Source organism: Ascaphus truei, chromosome 2 (genome assembly GCF_040206685.1).
Source record: "Ascaphus truei isolate aAscTru1 chromosome 2, aAscTru1.hap1, whole genome shotgun sequence".
Classification (NCBI taxonomy): Eukaryota; Metazoa; Chordata; class Amphibia; order Anura; family Ascaphidae; genus Ascaphus; species Ascaphus truei.
In genome coordinates this window covers 402,001,668-402,026,851 of record NC_134484.1, presented here as the reverse complement: position 1 = coordinate 402,026,851, position 25,184 = coordinate 402,001,668, and the positions used below count along the sequence as shown (strand labels likewise).

The 25,184-nt window shown below is 42.0% G+C and overlaps 1 protein-coding gene across 2 annotated transcripts in view; it reads right to left on the bottom strand.

Annotated features, from left to right (window-relative positions):
• Positions 1-25,184, bottom strand: part of CALCR (calcitonin receptor) — a 379,531-nt gene that overhangs the window by 333,531 nt on the left and 20,816 nt on the right. For both annotated transcript variants that reach the window (XM_075587337.1, XM_075587336.1), the window contains one exon: positions 16,286-16,345. The gene's annotated coding sequence lies outside the window, so the exon portion shown is untranslated. The remainder of the gene's footprint in view (positions 1-16,285; positions 16,346-25,184) is intronic.

The window sequence follows — 25,184 nt, the reverse complement described above, 5'->3', positions numbered from 1 at the left end:
CAGCGATCGCAAGCAAGCCATCTCACCGCGATTACTATAAGCGTATGCGACGGCGGCAATGCATTTGTTTTGATGCAAAGTCATGTCGCTGTCACTATAAATGCAGCCTAAGTGTTTTTGGGTGTGCTACGAATATAAAAGTTGCAGATTAGGTCTACTTGGTGTATATACACGAGACAATTTCTGTGGGTATAATATACTAAATGACTCATCATATCATACCCTATTGATTGCTCTGTCTATTCTGTTTTTCTATCTATGAAGCAAAACTTGCGGGCATATGTTTGCCGAAATTAACCGAAATTAACGTACATGCTCAGTAAATACTGTTTATTCCAATTGTGTGTATTTACTGTATGGTTGTTCTGGTGAGGGCACACTCCAACCACGTTTGGATCCCTCATCAGTGGAGGCGCTGCGTAAGTATACCCCAGGCTCCCAGTGGCGGAGGTTCAGGCCTCTTGTTAGCCTCACAGGTGACAGCAGCATCAGTACACCCGCTACACTATTAAAAAAAATATATTATTATTTGTATATTTGTAAGCAGTGTGTGCAGTGAGGTGGAACACACGTTGTGTGTTGTAAGTGATTGGGGTTTCAGAAAGTCACACTGCATGTTAAAATGTCAGTCACATTTTTAAAGGGTCCGGCAGTTCTTAAAAGGTTGAAAAGAACTGAAATATTGCAATAGAGATGCATCAGTAATGTTGTCATAATATTATTGCAAATAAGTTGTTTCAACCATGGTCTGCTTCGGTGCTAACACTAAACATTTGCAAGGGTGCTATCAATCAAGAGCTATGAAAGTAGAAGCACTGCTTGTTTGTGCCACCTTTTAAATTGGCTCTTGCACTTAGAAAAAAATGGACCAAAGTCAAGGGGAAAAAAAGGTCGTCTTACAGAATATATTTGTAATGAGACAAATAAAGTATTGTGTTCCTGTACAGCACAGTCACTTCTGAGCATAGGCCCCTCTGCAGTTTTGCAGTATTGATTCCTTAAATGGATCTCTTCATTGGACAACAAATTCAACCACCCTCATTTGAACCAATTGTCAAGGGATGTAAAGCATAATTTGGCAGAAGCAGTGCAGTCCAACTCCTTGAGCAGGGATACACATCACATACACTATCAAAGCTAATAAACCTATAGTTAGCAACCATTTTAACACAGCAAAAAAAGTGATTTTCTCTTAATGTACTTTAAATCGGGTCTAGCATATATTGTCTTCAGGGTGTTGCTTGTATTCTCTCAATACATTCCCACAAAATATTGAGCAAATTCATGTGTCTCAGGCTGAGTCCATGGTGACTCCAGCCGTGCGGAGGCGCGCTCCGGGAAAGCGGATGCTTTCCCTGGCCTTAGTTCACGCGCCGTCCGGGGGCGTGTCGGGGGGCGGGTTAGTGACGTCACGGAGCTGGTTCACCCTCATTGGCCGAACCGCTCACGGGACTGGCCCTGCGCTCCCGTGAGCGCTCAAACAAATGCCTGCGGACGCGTGCGCGAGCCCCTGCTAAAGTCGCTCTCATTGCAGCTGCAGGGGCTCACTGACAAGCGTCAGCGCACCTCAGCGCCTAAGAGCTGACCCTGGACTCAGCCTTAGACGTGCAGAAATCTGCCTTTTCCCATAGTCACTTAGCACTGCAGGCAGGGGTTGTGGGTAATGACATACAAATGAGCAAAGTGTGTTACTTATCCATTTTAACATGGATCCCTATAAACATATGCCTACTGTACTACACAGCTTATAAATAAAAGTCTGCATTAAAGAAGTGCATGACCAGCAAACCTACTCACAGACATTTGTTTCGATCTTTTGAGTCTCATCAGTGTGAGGATGGATACTGACCTTGCAGTGGAAGATTATATGCTGAGGGACTATGGGGAAAGGCAGAACTACAACTCTGCCTTATCCTCCTCTCTTGATCTACATGCCCCGCTTTCTCTCTGCCGTCCTCACCTTTCTAACCCCAGACCCTGGCTAAATTCCCACACGCGCATGCTGCGTTCCTCCACTCGTTCCTCTGAACGCCTCTGGAGGAAATCTCATACTCTCGCAGACTTTCTTCACTACAAATTTATGCTATCCTGTTTCAACTCTGCCCTCTCGCAAGCTAAACAAGCCTACTTTTCTTCACTAATCAACACGCACAAGTCTAACCCATGCCGACTCTTCTCTGTCTTTAATGCTCTACTCAAACCATCCTCAGCTGCCTCTTCTTCCTCCATCTCCGCCCAGGTCTTTGCTGACTATTTTAAAGAAAAGGTGAAATCCATACGTCGGAACATCCCCTCTGTTTCTTCCTCCCATCCTACACCTCTTCCTAACTCTCCTCCTGCCTTCCTTGACTCTTTTTCCACTGTCTCAGAGGAGGATGTGTCACTGTTGATCTCCTCTTCCCCTCTACCACTTGCTCTCTTGACCCCATTCCCTCCCCTCTCCTAAAACCTCTTGGTCCTACTATAATCCCTACCCTCACACACATTTTTAACTCCTCCCTCTACTCTGGTACCTTCCCATCCTCCTTCAAACATGCAACAGTTACAGTATACCATTACTTAAAAACAGCAAGCTTGACCCTACCGTCTTTCTAACTAAAAACCTGTCTCCCTCCTGCCTTTTGCCTCCAAACTCCTTAAACGTCTTGTATTCTCTTGCTTGCTCCATTTTCTCAACACCTATTCTCTCCTAGAACCTCTACAATCTGGCTTCCGCACTGCTCACTCCACGGAAACAGCCCTCACTAAAATAACTGACGACCTCCATGCTGCCAAAGGAAGAAGGGGGTAGGATGGTCCGTGGTTCACAGCAACTTCAGCAGCCAACGCATGGATGTCTAAAAAAACTTTATTGATCGCTAGCAGCAAACATCAGGCAACCACTCTAACATGTTTCGTCCAGGCTATGGACTTTTTCAAAGAGTGCTGATAGTGTATGGCAGCCAAATAGATATAGGGAGTGGTGAGTGTATGCCACCAATAGAAACAGGGAACATATTTAAACCTCACCTGTGGTAGATTAATCATTAAAGTGGATAACTATCCCCCAACAATCCCCATAGCAATGGCTGCACAACAAGGTATTTACAACATACACATGAAAAATCTTAAAAACAAAACAGAACATATAATGGATAAATTTAAAAACACAACTACTGATGTTTTAAGTTACCAGCATCATTATTATTACTGTATATAAAGCTATATCAATTAATGGAAGTATACAGATGTATAACAAAGGATTTCATATATCTAGTACTTATAAAATCTTTTCAGTACTTATAAAGCATTTTCAGTATCAAGATTCACTTTAAAGGGATATAAACATTTTATCAATTTATTCACATAATTCATATCCATGAATACAGTGGCAACCGCATGACAGACAGTAACTTAATATGTCACCTCCCAGATCACAATGTAATTGGGTGAACACTGTGAACCCACCCCAAAACTTAGCCATTACCCCATCAGGAAGTGTTTCAGTTCCCACTCCTGATTGATGCCGGCCGGATGGAGTGTGTTCAGAGTGTACACCCAATACATTTCCTGTTTATTTAATACCCCCTCTCTATGGCCTCCTCTAGCGTTACAAGGGATATGTTCAATTGCCATATAGGAAAAGTTGGCTATTCCCCCTTTAGGGCATCTGGAGAAGTGTCTGGGAACTGGATGAGATACATCATTTTTTTTTTTTAATAAGCCTGACATGCTCGGCAATGCGGGTCTTGACTGGCCGAATGGTTCGTCCCACATACAATTTTTTGCAACCACATCTCAAAAGATAAATGGTGTAGGATGTATTACAATTCAAAAATTCTTTAATAAAATATTTTTTTCCATTGATGTCAGTTTGGACAAATTTTGTACTATGAACATATTTACACATGGAACAATTTCCACATGCATAAAAACCTTTAGGAATACTACCAATTCTTTTAAGATCAGTTTTAGTTTGAAAGTGACTTGGCGAGAGGTGTGATGCTAGTGTCTTAGCCCTACGGAATGAAAATTTTGGTCCCTTCAAGGTAAACTCAGCAATATCCTTATCAAGGCACAGGGTGTGCCAATGTTTATGCACAATGTCGCATATAAGCTTGGATTGGCGACTATAAGTCGTGATGAATAATGGACTCATATCACTATACTTGCTCTTAGATTGTATGTACCCCTTATGATGTTTGTCTTTTTTCTTTTTATCGAGGATTCCAGGGCGATCCAAAGTCATAGCGTACTCGTATGCTGTCTGGATATCTGTATATTTGTAACCCCTGGCTTGGAATCTCTCAAATAGTGCTTGTGACTGCAAAGAGAAATTCTCGTCATCAGAACATATCCGTCTCAACCTTACAAATTGGGCCCTCGGAATACTTTTGATTAAAGATTGTGGATGACAACTTTTGGCTGACAGTAGTGTGTTTCGGGAGTTTGGCTTGCGAAATATGTCAGTTTGGATTAGCATGTCATGGTCTATGTAAAGGAGCAGGTCCAGATAATTGATGCAATTTATATTTTGTTCATAAGTGAATTTGATATTAACATTATTGATATTAAGTGTGTTTATAAATGCTACAAGTGATGATTCATCGCCGTCCCATATAATAATGAGATCGTCGATGAATCTTTTATAGTAAATAATTTGTGAACGATAAGAATTATTACTGTGATATATATATTGTGCTTCCCATAACCCCATGAATAAGTTTGCATATGATGGTGCAAAACTTGTGCCCATTGCAGTGCCTAATAATTGTAAATAAAAACGTGAATCAAATAAGAAATAATTGTGAGTTAATAAAAATTTAATAGATTCTAATAGAAAAGTGCAAAGTGAAGTGGACAGATGTGATAAATTTAAAAAGTGCGTGATAGCTAATAACCCGTGATCGTGATTAATGATGGAATACAGAGAGATCACGTCAAGGGTGACCCATCTGTATTCTTTTTTCCAGACCAGATCCTTTACATCTACCATGAGGTCCGTGGAATCCTTAATGAATGACGGTAATGCCAGTACCAATGGTTTGAGATAAGAGTCCACATACCGCGATAACCCATCTCCCAAAGATCCAATACCTGCCACTATAGGACGACCAGGAGGGTCGACCAGTGACTTATGGATCTTTGGGAGATGGTGGAATACCGGAATCACGGGATGTGGACTTCTCAAAAATTCAATCTCATGTTTGTCTAATGTACAAAGTATCTTTCCAAATTCAATAATTTCATCTAGTTGACTAATAAAGTCCTGTGTTGGATCCTTTTTAAGAAGTTTATACTGATCCGGATTCCCTAGCTGCCGTAATGCCTCCTGTTTGTATTGTAGGGTGGATAAAACCACAAGGGCTCCACCTTTATCAGCATTTCTAAACATGATGTCTTTGTTATGCTTCAAGGTGTCTAGTTCATGAATCTCCGTGTATGTCAGGTTATTGGCATGCATAGATGAGCAGGAGAAACCTTTAGATAAAATTTGAAGGTCTCTTTCTACCAACCTTTCAAATGCCGTAATGAAAGGCCCCCTATTGGCATTGGGGCAGAAGATAGACTTCTTTTTAAATCCTGAGGAGTGGGTGCCAAAGAAAGGTTGGGAGAAAGCATTGATTTCTTCGCCTTGCTGCTCAAGTAATGCGTCCAAGTCTGATAATACACAGGTTTCCTGAAAGGTATCAAGAGAAATATTAGTTAATGCATCATTAGTAACAATATTAGGTAGTTCATCATCAGTATTGGGTAATACAACATCATTATCAGAGTCAGACAAGTTATTAGTTTGAAAATGTCCTCTTGATATAAAAAACTTTTTTAAGGATAATTTGCGAGTAAACCTTTGGAGGTCAATCACAGTCTGGAACAAGTGGAAGTCCTGAACCGGGGCAAAACCCAGTCCCTTATTTAGTAGAGATAATTGTGCATGGGAGAGTTCCACTCCTGAGAGATTAATGACGTTATTATCACTCTCATCTATGTGTACTTCTTTCTTTTTGGTCTCCCGCGAGTTTCCACGTTTTCTCCGCGATCGTCTGGTTCGCGGCGTGATCGTGTTCCTGTGGATAAAAAAGAAGACGAAGAGGGAGCCTGTTCCTGATTTTTTGATCTGGCCCCATTAGATGTGATGGATGACCTGCTGTCGCTCCTAGATCTCCCATGGTTATCTCGTATACTCTCAGTAGAACCTTCAAAAGATACAGAGTGAGATCTCAATTCGCACTCTGAGTAGTCTGACTCCGCACCTGAGTTGTCAGCTGATCTTCCCTTTAAGATAGACTTATTAGGGTTGCTTTTAGACCATACACTCACCACTCCCTATATCTATTTGGCTGCCATACACTATCAGCACTCTTTGAAAAAGTCCATAGCCTGGACGAAACATGTTAGAGTGGTTGCCTGATGTTTGCTGCTAGCGATCAATAAAGTTTTTTTAGACATCCATGCGTTGGCTGCTGAAGTTGCTGTGAACCACGGACCATCCTACCCCCTTCTTCCTGTGTCATCATTTCCGGAGGAGCACGCTGACGCCAGCTACACCAGAGGAGGAAGCCGCTGCAGAATTCCCTGCACCAACAGGGACGGCTTTTTCGTGAGTACTCCTAACCTCCACGCGGTATTTCAGGGAGATTATTGAGGCGGTTAGTGCCGGGCTGTGATTTACTTGGGGGCGCCCCTTAGGGAGGTGTCCCCCTGTACCTCTATCCGGCTTACTATTACCCAACTCCCTGTTTTCAATGCCGGAGGCTTATTGTTTCATTAATCATTGCTGGGTCTCTCTTCAATCAAGTTGCCATAAAGTGTGTGCACTACCTGTTAGCAGCCTCGGTATACTGGGTAATTCCATATTCTCTAGCAATCTATTTCTACCTGATGGCTCACGGGCAAGTGAATAAGTGAATAAGTAAATTGTATATGCTTATTTGGACTATCCTGGAAAATTCCAAAATATAAAGGACATTATTTACTCAAGAATTTAAGGATTACTGTTTTTTGCACTTAGGCTTCAGCCAACGCATGAGAGTTTTTAACAAGATATTAATAAATAATTTTTATTTTTAATTCAATACTATTATATTGTTTTTTTGCCATGGAAGATATTGATGTTGAATCAGAGGATACAAATGTGGATACATATGTCAATGCATGCGGGGATAATGCCAAACGTTCAAAAAAAGCTGCCCACTTGTTTAATGAAAGTACTGAGGTTATATGTGAGGAGCCTTCAGACCTCACACATTACTTTGTAAAGCTAGAAAGACTGTTGGTGTTGAATATACGCCTATGGTGGGACATCACCTCATTGAACAACTATATTAGATGTAAAAGAATACCACGAGGTTTGCGAATAAAAAAGACACCAACATTTGGCTTTACCAATATGCAATTTGAGCAGGACTGGACTGATACTCTAAACCAATGTTCTTTAAAGCTAATGGAACTAATCATTCAGCAGAAGTCAAAAGAAAAGGAGCAATTAATGTTGGAAATAAACCTTTTGAGGAACAACTTGAAGCCATTTATTAAAATGGATCAATTTATAAAAAACGACAAAACCCTGCTGACTAATATTGAGACCATAGAGGACACAATAAGTGACAAAAAACACAGCAAGTTCGAACGAGACCGTGTAGATTATATAAAAGGACAAATTTATTGTTGGCAGAAACCTCAAACAAGAGAGAATGTGGGATCCAATACAGCAAGGGGGTTTAAACCTCAATCCAAAGGATGGTCTAAAAGCAACCCTAATAAGTCTATCTTAAAGGGAAGATCAGCTGACAACTCAGGTGCGGAGTCAGACTACTCAGAGTGCGAATTGAGATCTCACTCTGTATCTTTTGAAGGTTCTACTGAGAGTATACGAGATAACCATGGGAGATCTAGGAGCGACAGCAGGTCATCCATCACATCTAATGGGGCCAGATCAAAAAATCAGGAACAGGCTCCCTCTTCGTCTTCTTTTTTATCCACAGGAACACGATCACGCCGCGAACCAGACGATCGCGGAGAAAACGTGGAAACTCGCGGGAGACCAAAAAGAAAGAAGTACACATAGATGAGAGTGATAATAACGTCATTAATCTCTCAGGAGTGGAACTCTCCCATGCACAATTATCTCTACTAAATAAGGGACTGGGTTTTGCCCCGGTTCAGGACTTCCACTTGTTCCAGACTGTGATTGACCTCCAAAGGTTTACTCGCAAATTATCCTTAAAAAAGTTTTTTATATCAAGAGGACATTTTCAAACTAATAACTTGTCTGACTCTGATAATGATGTTGTATTACCCAATACTGATGATGAACTACCTAATATTGTTACTAATGATGCATTAACTAATATTTCTCTTGATACCTTTCAGGAAACCTGTGTATTATCAGACTTGGACGCATTACTTGAGCAGCAAGGCGAAGAAATCAATGCTTTCTCCCAACCTTTCTTTGGCACCCACTCCTCAGGATTTAAAAAGAAGTCTATCTTCTGCCCCAATGCCAATAGGGGGCCTTTCATTACGGCATTTGAAAGGTTGGTAGAAAGAGACCTTCAAATTTTATCTAAAGGTTTCTCCTGCTCATCTATGCATGCCAATAACCTGACATACACGGAGATTCATGAACTAGACACCTTGAAGCATAACAAAGACATCATGTTTAGAAATGCTGATAAAGGTGGAGCCCTTGTGGTTTTATCCACCCTACAATACAAACAGGAGGCATTACGGCAGCTAGGGAATCCGGATCAGTATAAACTTCTTAAAAAGGATCCAACACAGGACTTTATTAGTCAACTAGATGAAATTATTGAATTTGGAAAGATACTTTGTACATTAGACAAACATGAGATTGAATTTTTGAGAAGTCCACATCCCGTGATTCCGGTATTCCACCATCTCCCAAAGATCCATAAGTCACTGGTCGACCCTCCTGGTCGTCCTATAGTGGCAGGTATTGGATCTTTGGGAGATGGGTTATCGCGGTATGTGGACTCTTATCTCAAACCATTGGTACTGGCATTACCGTCATTCATTAAGGATTCCACGGACCTCATGGTAGATGTAAAGGATCTGGTCTGGAAAAAAGAATACAGATGGGTCACCCTTGACGTGATCTCTCTGTATTCCATCATTAATCACGATCACGGGTTATTAGCTATCACGCACTTTTTAAATTTATCACATCTGTCCACTTCACTTTGCACTTTTCTATTAGAATCTATTAAATTTTTATTAACTCACAATTATTTCTTATTTGATTCACGTTTTTATTTACAATTATTAGGCACTGCAATGGGCACAAGTTTTGCACCATCATATGCAAACTTATTCATGGGGTTATGGGAAGCACAATATATATATCACAGTAATAATTCTTATCGTTCACAAATTATTTACTATAAAAGATTCATCGACGATCTCATTATTATATGGGACGGCGATGAATCATCACTTGTAGCATTTATAAACACACTTAATATCAATAATGTTAATATCAAATTCACTTATGAACAAAATATAAATTGCATCAATTATCTGGACCTGCTCCTTTACATAGACCATGACATGCTAATCCAAACTGACATATTTCGCAAGCCAAACTCCCGAAACACACTACTGTCAGCCAAAAGTTGTCATCCACAATCTTTAATCAAAAGTATTCCGAGGGCCCAATTTGTAAGGTTGAGACGGATATGTTCTGATGACGAGAATTTCTCTTTGCAGTCACAAGCACTATTTGAGAGATTCCAAGCCAGGGGTTACAAATATACAGATATCCAGACAGCATACGAGTACGCTATGACTTTGGATCGCCCTGGAATCCTCGATAAAAAGAAAAAAGACAAACATCATAAGGGGTACATACAATCTAAGAGCAAGTATAGTGATATGAGTCCATTATTCATCACGACTTATAGTCGCCAATCCAAGCTTATATGCGACATTGTGCATAAACATTGGCACACCCTGTGCCTTGATAAGGATATTGCTGAGTTTACCTTGAAGGGACCAAAATTTTCATTCCGTAGGGCTAAGACACTAGCATCACACCTCTCGCCAAGTCACTTTCAAACTAAAACTGATCTTAAAAGAATTGGTAGTATTCCTAAAGGTTTTTATGCATGTGGAAATTGTTCCATGTGTAAATATGTTCATAGTACAAAATTTGTCCAAACTGACATCAATGGAAAAAAATATTTTATTAAAGAATTTTTGAATTGTAATACATCCTACACCATTTATCTTTTGAGATGTGGTTGCAAAAAATTGTATGTGGGACGAACCATTCGGCCAGTCAAGACCCGCATTGCCGAGCATGTCAGGCTTATTAAAAAAAAATGATGTATCTCATCCAGTTCCCAGACACTTCTCCAGATGCCCTAAAGGGGGAATAGCCAACTTTTCCTATATGGCAATTGAACATATCCCTTGTAACGCTAGAGGAGGCCATAGAGAGGGGGTATTAAATAAACAGGAAATGTATTGGGTGTACACTCTGAACACACTCCATCCGGCCGGCATCAATCAGGAGTGGGAACTGAAACACTTCCTGATGGGGTAATGGCTAAGTTTTGGGGTGGGTTCACAGTGTTCACCCAATTACATTGTGATCTGGGAGGTGACATATTAAGTTACTGTCTGTCATGCGGTTGCCACTGTATTCATGGATATGAATTATGTGAATAAATTGATAAAATGTTTATATCCCTTTAAAGTGAATCTTGATACTGAAAATGCTTTATAAGTACTGAAAAGATTTTATAAGTACTAGATATATGAAATCCTTTGTTATACATCTGTATACTTCCATTAATTGATATAGCTTTATATACAGTAATAATAATGATGCTGGTAACTTAAAACATCAGTAGTTGTGTTTTTAAATTTATCCATTATATGTTCTGTTTTGTTTTTAAGATTTTTCATGTGTATGTTGTAAATACCTTGTTGTGCAGCCATTGCTATGGGGATTGTTGGGGGATAGTTATCCACTTTAATGATTAATCTACCACAGGTGAGGTTTAAATATGTTCCCTGTTTCTATTGGTGGCATACACTCACCACTCCCTATATCTATTTGGCTGCCATACACTATCAGCACTCTTTGAAAAAGTCCATAGCCTGGACGAAACATGTTAGAGTGGTTGCCTGATGTTTGCTGCTAGCGATCAATAAAGTTTTTTTAGACATCCATGCGTTGGCTGCTGAAGTTGCTGTGAACCACGGACCATCCTACCCCCTTCTTCCTGTGTCATCATTTCCGGAGGAGCACGCTGACGCCAGCTACACCAGAGGAGGAAGCCGCTGCAGAATTCCCTGCACCAACAGGGACGGCTTTTTCGTGAGTACTCCTAACCTCCACGCGGTATTTCAGGGAGATTATTGAGGCGGTTAGTGCCGGGCTGTGATTTACTTGGGGGCGCCCCTTAGGGAGGTGTCCCCCTGTACCTCTATCCGGCTTACTATTACCCAACTCCCTGTTTTCAATGCCGGAGGCTTATTGTTTCATTAATCATTGCTGGGTCTCTCTTCAATCAAGTTGCCATAAAGTGTGTGCACTACCTGTTAGCAGCCTCGGTATACTGGGTAATTCCATATTCTCCATGCTGCCAAAGACAGAGGTCATTACACTCTGCTCATATTACTCGACCTCTCTGCCTCATTTGACACCATGGACCACCCTCTTCTCCTTCACATTCTCCATACTCTTGGTATTCGTAACAAAGCTCTATCCTGAATTTCCTCTTACCTCTCCCATCGTACTATCAGTGTTTCTTCTACTAACACCTCCTCCTCTATTGATCTCTCTGTGGGGGGTAACCCAGGGCTCTGTCCTGGGACCTCTTCCCTTTTCTCTGTACACACTCTCTCTAGGGGACCTAATACCATCTCTTGGGTTTAAATATCACCTCTATGCTGATGACACACAAATTTACTTTTCAACACCCGAACTTACACCTGCTATACAAACCAAAGTTTCTGAATTTCTCTCTGCTATATCATCCTGGATGGCCCTCCGCCGCCTTAAACTCAACATGGCAAAAACAGAGCTCCTCATACTTCCTCCCAAACCTGGCCCTACTATCTCCTTCCACATTACTGTTGGAAGTACGATCATTCACCCAGTAGCCCAAGCACGCTGCTTAGGGGTCACACTCGACTCATCTCTCACATTCTCCTCTCACATTCAGAACGTTTCTAAAACCTGATGCTTTTCCCTCCGCAATATCACAAAGATACGCCCGTTTCTCTGTTGCTCGACTGCTTAAACTCTGACTCAGGCCCTCATTCTCTCCAGTCTTGATTACTGTAACCTCCTGCTGTCTGGCCTTCCTGCCTCTCACCTGTCTCCCCTACAATCTATCCTAAATGCTGCTGCCAGAATCACTCTACTATTTCCTAAATCTGTCCCCGCGTCTCCCCTCCTGAAATCCCTCTTCTGGCTCCCAATCAAATCCCGTATCACACACTCAGTTCTCCTCCTCACTTTAAAGTTTTACACTCTTCTGCCCCTCCTTACATCTCAGCCTTAATTTCTCGTTATGCACCATCCCGACTCTTGCGTTCCTCTCAAGGATATCTTCTTTCTACCCCCTTTGTATCTAAAGCCCTTTCCCGCCTTAAACCTTTCTCACTGACTGCCCCGCACCTCTGGAATGCCCTTCCCCTCAATACCTGACTAGCAACCTCTCTATCCACCTTTAAGACCCACCTTAAAGACACACTTGCTTAAAGAAGCATATGAATAACACTGTGATTATACTAGACACATGATACATAAAGCTTGGCCCCCTGCAGATGCACTTACCAGAATTCCCTCCTACTGTCTCTGTACATTCTCCCTACCTACCAATTAGACTGTAAGCTCCTCGGAGCAGGGACTCCTTTTCCTTAATGTTACTTTTATGTCTGAAGCACTTATTCCCATGACCTGTTATTTATATTATCAGTTATTTACTTGATTACCACGTGTATTACTACTGTGAAGCCCTATGTACATTAATGGCGCTATATAAATAAAGACATACAATACAATAAGGGTTTATTTTTTTGAAGTGAAACTTCTTTAGCGACATTTATGTGTTTACTTGAGATGGAAGTGAGTGGTGACAGAAGTGACGTCACTGCTGGCAGATGAGGCCTTCCCGCCAGCAGGGGGAGAGAGTGGGGGGGGGGTGGTAGGGGGCAGGGTGCTCCGGGGGGACTCAGACAGAGAGAGTCCCAAAACAGGCACTCTGATCTAATTTAGAAAAATACAAAAATGTTTATTTATCATGACAACAAGAAAAGCAAAGAGAAAATAACAGTGCTGTTGGACATGTCTGGGTTTTTTTTTGTCTGCTCCTGTTATGGAATAAAGGATTTTTTATTTTTAACCCTTGAGCCTCCTCCCGGTTTGTTGGCAGTGCTCTGCCTAGTTTTCATCCTTCCAAACTCTTATTATACTTACTGTAACTAAATAATGTTTAGATAAACATGAGACAAAAAGCCTCTGAGACTATCCCACTTTTTTCTGTGTAAATTGGTGTTTAGTCCTTCCTATAAACTGTAGCTGCACTCCAACATATAAACGGTATATGGGGTTTAGCAGTTTATAAAGCTCTTAATTGGAAATACCTCCCTATTAATAATGAATTACAAATTGTGGCTTTGTGGTGAATAAAACTATACATAATGCAATTCTTGCCACATTTAAAACACCCAAACAGTCTATTAAGTGGTCATTCCTCATCAATGGAGCCTCAAACCTCTTTTAATGCCATACATGCCAACAAAGTAATCATATTACTTGTGATATACACACTTAGGTCTATCTGATATAACATTTCTTAAATTCAAATAGCACTGAATTACTGAATTCTAAGTGTTGAATTACTACATGCTTACAAGGATCCTGTTGATAACTTTGGTTGCATGATTTAATAAAGAAGTGTGGTCTGGTCCCCCAGTTTCACGCTTATCTCCGCTTTGCTGGGGGAATAAGGGAAGGTTGCAGCGTGTGTAGGGAGCGCTCTGGTGCACCGGAGGCTCCACGGCAGGCCGAGTGTTCAGGACGCCGCCATGTTGGATATTGGCACATGCGCAGTGAGCCCGATGAGTACGGCGACAGAGGAAAGGTCACGCATGCGCAGGAGGGGTTGTGTTAGCCCGCAAAGCGTGGGCCAATCAGAGGGGACATAGCGCAGGGGACTACGAGTCCCAGGAGCCTCAGCTGGATCAGGTGACGCCAGGGAGCCTATAGGGCGACAGGATTGCCGGGAGGAAGAGTTAGGAGGTTGCGCAGGGGAGCACATTAGGCAGAGACGACCGGGAAGGGGAAGGTGAAGGAGCTCTGCGTGTAGAGAGGCAAGTAGCCTCTACACTAGGCCCCATACTCCCAGGCCCAGTTAGATCCTGAGTCACAGTCAGTTTTAGTTAATGTAAGGACAGGCCCTAGTATAGGAACCTGCCACTTTAGAGAGAGAGAAGGGTAAGAACCAGAGACTGTCGCAGCACCATTACAGAGGTTTGGGATCAGACCTCTTCAAGCACAGCAACAGCCAACCGTTATCCCTGACGCATCTTCACCGTCGGATCCTTTGTGAAGTCTGTTTGCAGGCCCAAGCACTGGAGCGCTCGGCAGGTAACATCCATAAGTGCACCAACTATAAATCAGTACATAGTGGCTGCGCAGTCACACACACACATACCTTACTTTGGGGGTGGGGTTGTGGTGTGGGGAGTTGGACACGGTGTGGGTACACGCTGAGGGGTCACGTCCTGCGAGACGCGTGAGTTACTGTGTCTCCTATACAGAGGGACACTTACTGTATGTCATGCAAGGTTATGGTTACCATTATTAAAGTCACTGTTTCTGTTATATGCTGTGTGCGTAGTATTACATTATTGTCCTGTGAGGAACCACTCCCGCTCTTCTGGGAGCCATTACAGGTGGAGGCGCTGCACTTGGTAAGAGGTTGTCGATATATATATGTGTTGCCCCAGGCTCTCCGTGGCGGAGGCTTAGGCCCTGCGAGCCAACAGGTTAGACAGCATTGGTAGCGTACTGTATTCAGTAGGAAACAGGGCTACAGAAGATTGTATTGTTTTTAACAATATGAATAATTTTGCCTCTAAATTATCAGAGTAGTAGCTCAATATAAGGCTGCTCCTCTGTAGTAGGCAGCGTCAAAACTTTCTTCCCTATAACCCTTGTTTTAAAATGTTTTACACTGCATGTGCTTCAAAATCCTCCTTCTTTGAGCAACTTAATCTGACACTTTAGATTTGTACAAAAGGTAAATTTGCAATTCACCTGGGATGGTTATTACTAGAGGCTTGCAGATATTTTTTACAATCTACCTCTTGGTAATAGGTTTCTATTTTGAAGTCTTCAGAAATAAAAAAAAAATCAAGGCTAAAAATGGTATGCATTAACAATGATACTTATACAATAGGTTTAACAGATTGTGATTAATAAATCTAAAAAAATGAATGCAAACTCACTTCAACGCTTTTCCAAATTAATACAATGTCATCTATAAATCTTTGGAAAAGCCAATATTACCTATAAACTAATTTCCGTCCCAAATAAGAGAAGTCCTCCCAGAAACTCATTACTAAATTGTTATAGCTGGGTGTTAATTCCATACTTATCACTGTAGCCTTAATTTGTACATAAAATCACCCATAAAAAGTTAAATAATTATCGGTTAAAATAAAGAACACTGATTAGAACTGAACTCGCTCAAACTGATAGGTTGCCACCAAAGGATAAGCTTCTGTGGAAGCTGATAATCACAACAAGGTGTAAAGAAAAAGAGAAAAGAGCCTTTTGGATTCTCCTAATTGTACCTCTACAAGGGTAACCATATGCAGATAAATATGGTAAATGAACGGGCACCTGAGCATGTAATATTTCTTTTGGAAGACTAACAATGATAATCCAAATTGTTAAACAGAGATAAAAGCAAAAGGAAAGCTTTGCACTTCGCTCACACTAGATAACCTTATATAAAACCGAGATTAATCTAAAAAGTAAAGAATTAAAAGAGACTCAAAATGTATTTCTGTAAAGGCAAGGAATGATTACACAAACTTTAATGATAATAACACAGAGAATCAAAAACTTGGTCATCAAAATTTAACATGACACAACTCTCAATGGGAAGAAAATAAAACAGGTTTGTAGCCAGTTCAACGTCGCTGACAGATATGCTACAGAACTACGGGATTATTCTGTAAGGAACTAAATAAATAAAAACTCTTGCTACAAAAATAAAGCTGGTATAAGACTGAAAACACCTCAAACAATAGGTACCTCAAGTTAATTTGTCCTTCGTAGTCGAATACTGGTCCCGTTTAGGATTTGGGCCTGTACCTGAAAGATAAAATGCAAATATTTCAGATTAGCAATATGAACTTTTTATACAAGAGGCATGCAACTAACAGAGCATCAGCATCAACTAGGGGGGAGGGGGTTGCTAGGTGGCAATCATGTGTCCTAAATATAGTTTTCCGATCATAGAATCTTGCAAACTTCGTTTTCTTGTACTGTGGGAGCCTTACCACCAAGCAACAGCTGGTTGGAGAGTAGCCCTCACCTGGTAGTTGCTCTCATAAATTCTACCCAGTAAAACTCTGATGGTCTCTAGTAAGGTTTAAAAAATACACTGTATGAGGCGAAGACCACCTGGCTCTCCCTCTGGCCAGGAAACACCCCTGGCTACAGTTTTGGTTATCGTTAAACCTTTAACAAAATGTCCTTTTAATAACTGTCAATATCTCTATCCCTCGTAGCATATAAAATCCACCCTCTAGTAGTATTCCCCTTAGCAAGTTTAAAAGGCTTGTCTAAGATAATAAATAAATATCAGGTATGTGCTGATTAGTTTGCTCCAGGTAAGAGGATAGGCATAGTACAGCACATAAAGAGGGAACATAAGAGTCAGTAATCAAATAAAATATTACGTTTTTGGTTCTCCCTTTGAGAACAATGTGGAACCCCCCCAGGGATGTGAGATAACCAATAGAGATGGGCAAATTATTCTGCAACATTCAAATTTGGCACAAATACAAAGTTTATTCGTGAGAAAATCGCCGGATTAAAAAAAAAAAAACAAACATGGGAGAGAGGCCAAAGTGCTATACATACTGTATCCCCTCAAACATATGTTTATACAACATGTGGAGAGACACCTGTGCCCAAAATATGCCAATATGATATGCACATTACTCCTAACATATTTCTAAGGAATATTTAGGACGAATCTGTGAATAGTGGACACAAGCAGAATTGCCAAGTGTCTGTGGAATATACAGATGAAGCGGCCGTTATTCGAACATATCTCGAAATGGATTCTCAAGATATGCCCGTGATCCTCACTAGTTTTGCCGCAGAAGATTTATGGCACATCGGATTAAAACAGCAGGGGTCCCTGCTGTGTGAATCCTACTGAGGTCTGTCTGTTTGTAAGAGACGTGCAGTAAGAGATAGGCTGAATCAGTCACTCTACCTGCACGCCTCTAACAGGCGATCGCGGGGATTTTATTAAAATTCTAACACTACACTATTATAGCAGGGCATCTCCGGAGCAGAACTGCATTGATTTCAGGTCCAGGGACCCCCTACTTCCCGAGATACAGGCCCCGTTATGGGGTGCCGGTATCCCCATGTTAAAATCCTGTGGGTCACGTGACCGTGGGATCTAAACAAAGCAGAGGGATACTGGAACCCCATACCAGGGCCTGTAACTCAGAAAGTAGGGTGTCCTAAGGCTGAAATCAACTTTGTTAAGCTCAGGAGACCCCCTGCTCACACACACTATGAATAAAAATAAAATGTAAGCAGCTTCATTACCTTAGCAGCTACCCGCTAAGGTAATGATTTTTTATTGGGGGGGGTGTTTGATACTAGAGTGTGGGAGCAGGGGGTCTCCTGAGTTGAACAAAGTTGATTTCAGCCTCGGGGACCCCCTACTTCCCGAGATACAGACCCTGTTATGGGGTGCCGGTATCCTTCTGCTTTGTTTAGCTCCCACGGTCACGTGACACACCGGATTCTAACATGGGGATACTGGCACCCCATAACGGGGCCTTTATCTTGGGAAGTAGGGGTCACCGGACCTGAAATCAATGCTGTTCAGCTCCGGAGACCCCCCTGCTAAAATACTGTAGTGTTAGAATTTTAATAAAACCCCTGCGATAGCCTGTGAGAGGCGCACAGTTAGGCTGAATCAGTCACTCTATCTCTTACTGTGCGTCTCTTACAGACAGGTAGACTCCGGTAGGATTCACACAGCAGGGACCCCTGGTGTGATAACCCGATGGGCCATTATGTCTGCAGCGGACCTTCTCGGTCCACCATGCAGCATAACGCAACATTTACCCAGGTAAATGTTCGAATAACAACTGCTGCATCTGTACAAAAGTAAGCTCTGCCCCTATGGCTGCCACATCTAAAGCTGAAATTCAAGCTAGTTTGGTAGCATGATGTCTTAAATCAGCAGAAACATTGTCAATTAACGATATATAGGATGAGAGGATGTAAGTCACCAGTAAAAGTATAACAAGGACAGATAAGCCTAGATACAGAAGCACATTTAGGAGATACAAGCAAAGCTTCAAAACCTGTTAGTTGAGGACATATCATAGCTAAAGCAGAAACAGAAGATTTTCATGAAGACATCGCTAGGCCTTCCTCACACAAGAATATCTAAAGCAAGATGAAAATCTAAAGGAGTTGAAGAGCAAGAACTTTGAGACACTCCAATTATTAAACTAAGAAACTTTTTAGTCCAAAGTCTAAATGCTGTAAATCCACAACTGAGCGTAACCTGATAAGGACTAAAGCATCAACTCCCTACTATGGCTACATCGATTGTGGCAAGCTCTGAAGTACAGGTAAGTCGTCTGTACCCAGAAAGCAATCTGTGTTAGAGTAGATGGCATTGCAAATGGGTCTAGATCTCTCCTCCCAAATGCCTTCTGTAGTTCAATTACCTTTATTTTGACACTACCAAAAGCGTCAACTTCTTTCTCAGAGAAGCATATGCAACTTCGTTATGAACACCGGGCTTGCATATTGCCAACAGAGGTAACTGTCTCGGAAGAGCCCAAATTGTGGCTAAGAAAGGTTGGAGTTTTCAAAGTTAGGTAACTCTTAACCCCACATCTTTGAGCCATTACTTAAGAAACCCAAAATTGGGAAAGGGCACCTTTCAGTCATTTTGTAAGGTCTTTCAAACGAGATTTAGGCTTTTTCTCAGATGAGATTCTATTTGTTTTCCCTTCAAACGAAGAGAGACCAAGGAAGACTCTGAGAAGGAGAATCTCATTTTCTTATGTTTTGACTGTGAGAAAATAGAGAGACTCCTAGGGTTTTAACCCTAGGAAATAAGTGGCAGTAATAGAAACTCTGTCCTCCATTTACAGTGCTGAAAAGAAATCTGCCATTTGTGGGTGCCTACACGGTTATTCCTGCGGTGTTCTCTGGATGGCTGAATCTCTCCGAACAGCTGTTGCTAGGTGGAAGTCATCCCGGAGAACAAATACTTGTCTTAAAATTGCACTGGTGCCAAATCTAAGGCTTGCTGTCATAGTTATAAATCAAGCACAGGTGGATATAAATCAAACACTAAGCTGGAACACTTTTAAGAATAATTTGTTATGGCACCATTTTAAAGATGCATAACCCTAATTATTTAGTTCAGATTTAGGGAGTGCATACAGGCATACCCCGCATTAACGTACGCAATGGGTCAGGAGCATGTATGTAAAGCGAAAAGTACTTAAAGTGAAGCACTACCTTTTTTCCACTTAACAAAGCATGTACTGTACTGCAATCGTCATATACGTGCATAACTGATGTAAATAACGCATTTGTAACCAAAATTAATACAGTAGGCTTTATTGAAAGAAAATCTTTAATGTCAGCTGTTTTTTCTTACTAGGGCTGGCAGATGCGAAATGGATGAACGAAAAATGATGTAAAAATGATGTAAGGAAGGATGAAGGAGAGGGCATATCTTCTATTGTATTTCTATTGTATTTCTATTGTATTTCGGAAGTCGAGTCATCAAGGGCTAGATGCTTTCTTGCTGGCGATTTGGATGGACTACTTGAAGTACAAATAATCGAAGGAGTAGGGCTTGGGGCTGATGTTGATGCTCGAGGTGGACTTTCAGTGGGTGTTGATGGTCTGGGAGATTAACTGAGTGCTGCTGACCTTTTAGGAAAGTAGGTGTCTAAGGAGGTTTGAAGTGTAGCTCTTTTCTTTTCCCTGTAGATTTCTTTGTAACAGGCATAACCCCCCGAAATCATTGCATTGACATTGGAACTTCTTTCATATTCGCGGTAATGCTTTTCAAAAAGAGCCATGGCGCCATCAAGATGATGGAAAGCTTCAAAGAGAATTTTTGAAGTTAGGCCTTCAGGCTGCCTCAACCGCATCCTGCACATTTTCTTCTTCTCTCTCCTCTTCAAGTTCCAGAAGATCTTCATTGCTGAGGGGCTCAGAATGGGATGCCAGAAGTTCTGCAACATTGTCTACCTCCACATTCAGCTCTAACTGCCTTGCAATCTCTACAATATTTACTGTAACATCTTCAGAATCAGAATTTTCAAAGCATTCGAAATCATCAACTAAGTGTGGACATAATTTTTTCCGGGCCCCTTTCATTGTGTTTCCTTTATGTCTTTCCAAGCATCTCTTACAGTTTTGATGCAATCCAAGATATTGTATCTTTTCTAGAATTTATTGAGGACACTCTCTCTCACACTCTCTCTCTCTCTCTCTCTCTCACACTCACTCTCTCTCTCTCTCACACTCACTCTCTCTCTCTCTCTCTCTCTCACACTCACTCTCTCTCTCACACTCACTCTCTCTCTCTCTCTCACACTCTCTCTCACACTCACTCTCTCTCTCTCACACACACGCTCTTTCTCACACACACGCTCTCTGTCACACACACGCTCTCTCTCTCACACACACTCTCTCTCTCACACACTCTCGGAGCGGGGGGTAATCGGAGCAGGGGGGGAAATTGGAGGTGGGGGAAATCGGAGCAGGGGTGGGGAAATCGGAGCAGGGGGGAAATCGGAGCGGTGGGGGAAATCAGAACAGGGGGGGGGAATCAGAGCAGAGGGAGGAAATCAGAGCAAGGGGGCAAGGGCAAAGGGGGAAGCAATAAAGGCATGGAGCAGTACTCACCACATGCTCCATGCAGGAAGAGGCAGGACTCGCTTTGCAAGCTCGTATAGAGCTTGCTGCGGGCCCCAAAAAAATCCTGGCAGCGTGCCAACATGCTGCCTGGTGCATTGTGAGAGCGCTAAATCCTGTCATCCCGTGGTGACCGGGCGACAGGATTTATCGAGGTGCACGGCCGCGCAGGGGGCCGGGACCCCTGACTACAGGGCCCGGTACGCCAGTACCCCGTGCCGCCAACAGAAATCATGGGACCCGGGACAAACATTTTAAGCAGCCCACCCCCCCGTGTCAGCGGTATTGCCCGCCGCCGCCCCCCCATTTCACACCTCATGAGCCCTCATCCCATGTATTTCTCTCCTTTCCGTCTCACCCTCCCGCCTCGCATGTATTTATCTCCCCTGCTTCTCACTCTTACTCCCTCTTTTCCTCACTCACCCCCTCTCTCCTCTCCCTCCGTCAATTACCCCACGCTCACGCATTCCGTCTCCCCCCCCCACAATTCCCCCCACAAGATATATACCAAAAAACTTCCACCCCCGAATACATGCAAAAAAATCCAGCCCCCCAAATATATACAACCTCCCCCCCAAATGCATACAAAAAAACCCACCTAATTTTTATATATATATAAATGTGTGTGTGTTTGTGTATATATATATATATATATATATATATATATATATATATATATATATATATATATATATATATATATATATATATATATATATATATATATATATATATATATAGCAACTGTAAATATTCCTGTATATTCATTTGCATGTCTTAGACAGGTCTGCAACCCTGTCTTTCACCATTATCACCCAGCACACAGCACTTCCACTGCAGCAAGGGATTCTGGGAAATGACATGCAAATGAGCACACAGTGCCACCTTTTATCTCATGCTCACATTACATGAGCAACCCTTAGCCAATGCATGCTGCTTTAAACACAGCTTGGGGGCTTGGGAGATGCAAAGCCAGCAAACCCACTCACAGACATGTTTCAACCTTGATGGATATCATCAGTGTGAGGTTGGTTGCTGGCATTTGTGTTCAAATGAGATGAGTCGGTAATCACCACACTTATTAAGGTTATGGTGGGTAAAAAAGTGACTAAACTTGCTGCAGTGGAAGTGCTGTGTGCTGGGTGATAATGGTGAAAGACAGGGTTGCAGACCTGTCTAAGACATGCAAATGAATATACAGGAATATTTACAGTTGCTTTATGCTTTACTGTGGAGGGTTACCCCAACACCCCCAATACATATAAAAATTACCCCAACACCCCCAATACATATAAAAATTACCCCAATACCCCGAATACATATAAAAATTACCCCAATACCCCCAATACATATATAAAAATTACCCCAACACCCCCAATACATATATAAAAATTACCCCAACACCCCCAATAAATATATATTTTTACCTTGGGGATGATCTCCTTGGGGATAATGGTCAGGCCGGTGGCTTGCGGGGTGGGGGAAGCCGTGCCGGTGATGCGGGGGGCCGATGCAGCGGGGGGGGGGAGGGGGGATCTGAATGGCCCGGTCCCTGCACTGGGAAGGTCAGTGCTGCGTGTGGCGGTTTTGGCCGGGAGGGGGGTTTAGTGCTGCGGGGAGACATCTGTCTCCCAGTGCTGCTCCCCCAGCGCGCCGGGCCTCCCTCTCGCTTACTTCCGGCGCTGCCAACAGGGAGACCCGGCGCCGGGTTCAGAGGTTTTTTTTTTTTTAAATTAACAAGCAGCCCTTGATCCCCGCTGCTGGCGGCCCTGATCGCGGCTCCCCTCTAGCCAAGCCACGGCGCACCAGGGCGGCGCGGCGCACAGTTTGGGAACCACTGCTCTAATGAATTGCATGGCATTGAGCACTGGCTACATCCCTCTTTACTATTTTAAAAATGGTATTCATCCTAACCTGCTGTTTTTCTCAAATGATAAGACCTATGACTAGACGAGGAATTCTCCTAATGCATTTGGTAACTAAATTTGTTTTAAAAATTGGTCCAAGCCTCATATCAATTTAAAGAATTGCAATCTTGATAACACTGGGGGCACTTAGTGTCGGATTTTCCATTAAGCCCTCTGTGGCATCTCCTTTCTGCCGCCCTCCTGCTCCTTTGGAATCCCAGCATCAAATGACGCCGCGGACGGCACTAATATGACGTCACACGGCATCTCGTGCCATGGCGACATGAGATCTCGACATCAAATGACGTCATGTTTCCATGGTAACGAGACGCTGTGCAACATCATGTTGGAGACGTCCGCGCCATCATTTGACGCTGGGATTCCAAAGGAGCAGGAGGGCGGCAGCAAGGAGGCAGCCGACACAGGCAAGTGCCTAGGGGCGGCGGAGTTTGGAATCCGCCGCTGGGTGCACTGGAAGACTGTTGAATAATACGTTACAACAAAATGCCCAATGGGATGAAATACACTCCAGTGTAATAGAAAAGTGCATTATTCTCTTTGCATACAGACTTTGTAAAAGCAGCAACTTCGTCTAGGCAATTCATTTGTTGTAAATATGTACTGTAGTGCCGACGGTTATTCTAAAAAACCTGGGGCAATCTCCAAAAAGACCCAGGTACTTTCTGGGTAAATGCTGAAACATTTCACGCATTTCTGCAGACAGACTAATGGCCCATCGAATTAACAGCAGGGGTCCATGGCAGTCCCATTCAAACTGAATGGGACTGCCAGGAACCCCTGCTGTGTTAATCCGATGGGCCATTAGCCTCTGCAGAAATGTCACTGAAATGTACCCAGCATGTAAACTGGATAGTTTAAGGCAAGTTTTAAAATACTCGTTGGCTTGTCTGTATATAAAAAAAAATGTACCTATTTTAGCATTAGAAATCTTCATTCAAATGTTACACTCCAAAACACAATCAATGCATCGTGGATAAATGCACAATCGTAGTTCGAGGTCGACTGGCAAAAAAAAAAAAAAAATTATTTTGCGTTTATCTAACCCTTTCTGTCATCTTAGGGCCTAGTAAATAGGCATCAAAGGGAAAATGTCTGACTGTGGTTGCCAAAAGGTTTAGTATCAGCAGAGAGTGGCTGATTAATTGTAACTGGAAACAGTTGATACCATGCTAGCAGCTAGGCTGATTTAATAACTAGTCAATAGCTTCAGGCTGCAGAGGAGCTAATCAGCTGCTGCAGTGTCTCATGGATAGACCTGTCTGCAAACTGTGATCACAGCCTGAACTTCCGGGGAGTCTACAATAATTGCTTCTAAATGTATGGGTATTACAATGACCACAATAACCCCACCTATTAATCATAGTGAGAAGTGGTGTAATGCACAATTAATGATGCATCCATTTCCATTCATTTAAATGACTGGAGATTAAAGATAAAGCAGACTGCTTTGTTCCAGTTGATAACATATTGAATTATAACGTAGACTAACACAGAGTTTACACAGGATTGAATGGCAGTGAAAACCCAGAATATATATATATATATATATATATATATATATATATATATATATATATATATATATATATATATATAACAAAAAGCAGCAGCCAGCACTCCAAGCAACAAATGTAAAGTCAAGGTGCATGCTCCATAGAAATCAATATAGAAACCCTGTCTTCCCATAAGAAAAGGCACAAAAGCAGCAACACTCAGATAAAGCAAAAAGACATGTATTAGCAGTTACAAAACAGCACACTATAAACCCAATATATATATATATATATATATATATCTAAACTAAAAACATATGGTCATTTAGTTTGATTCTTTGGCCAAAGTATCTTAAGCCTGCACACCAAACGCCAAGGTAGACCAAATCTGTGCAGGTCCTAACACTAATCAACTTCTTAATAACCTATATAATACCAGGAAGAAAACTTTAAAATAAAGTTGTTGTGATTAGCTGCATAGTTCTTAGTTTGATTGAAGCTCTTATTTACCTGTATAATACCAGGAAAAGCACTCTGAATTAGATTTGTCACAACCAAACTGCCTGCATGGACCTGCGT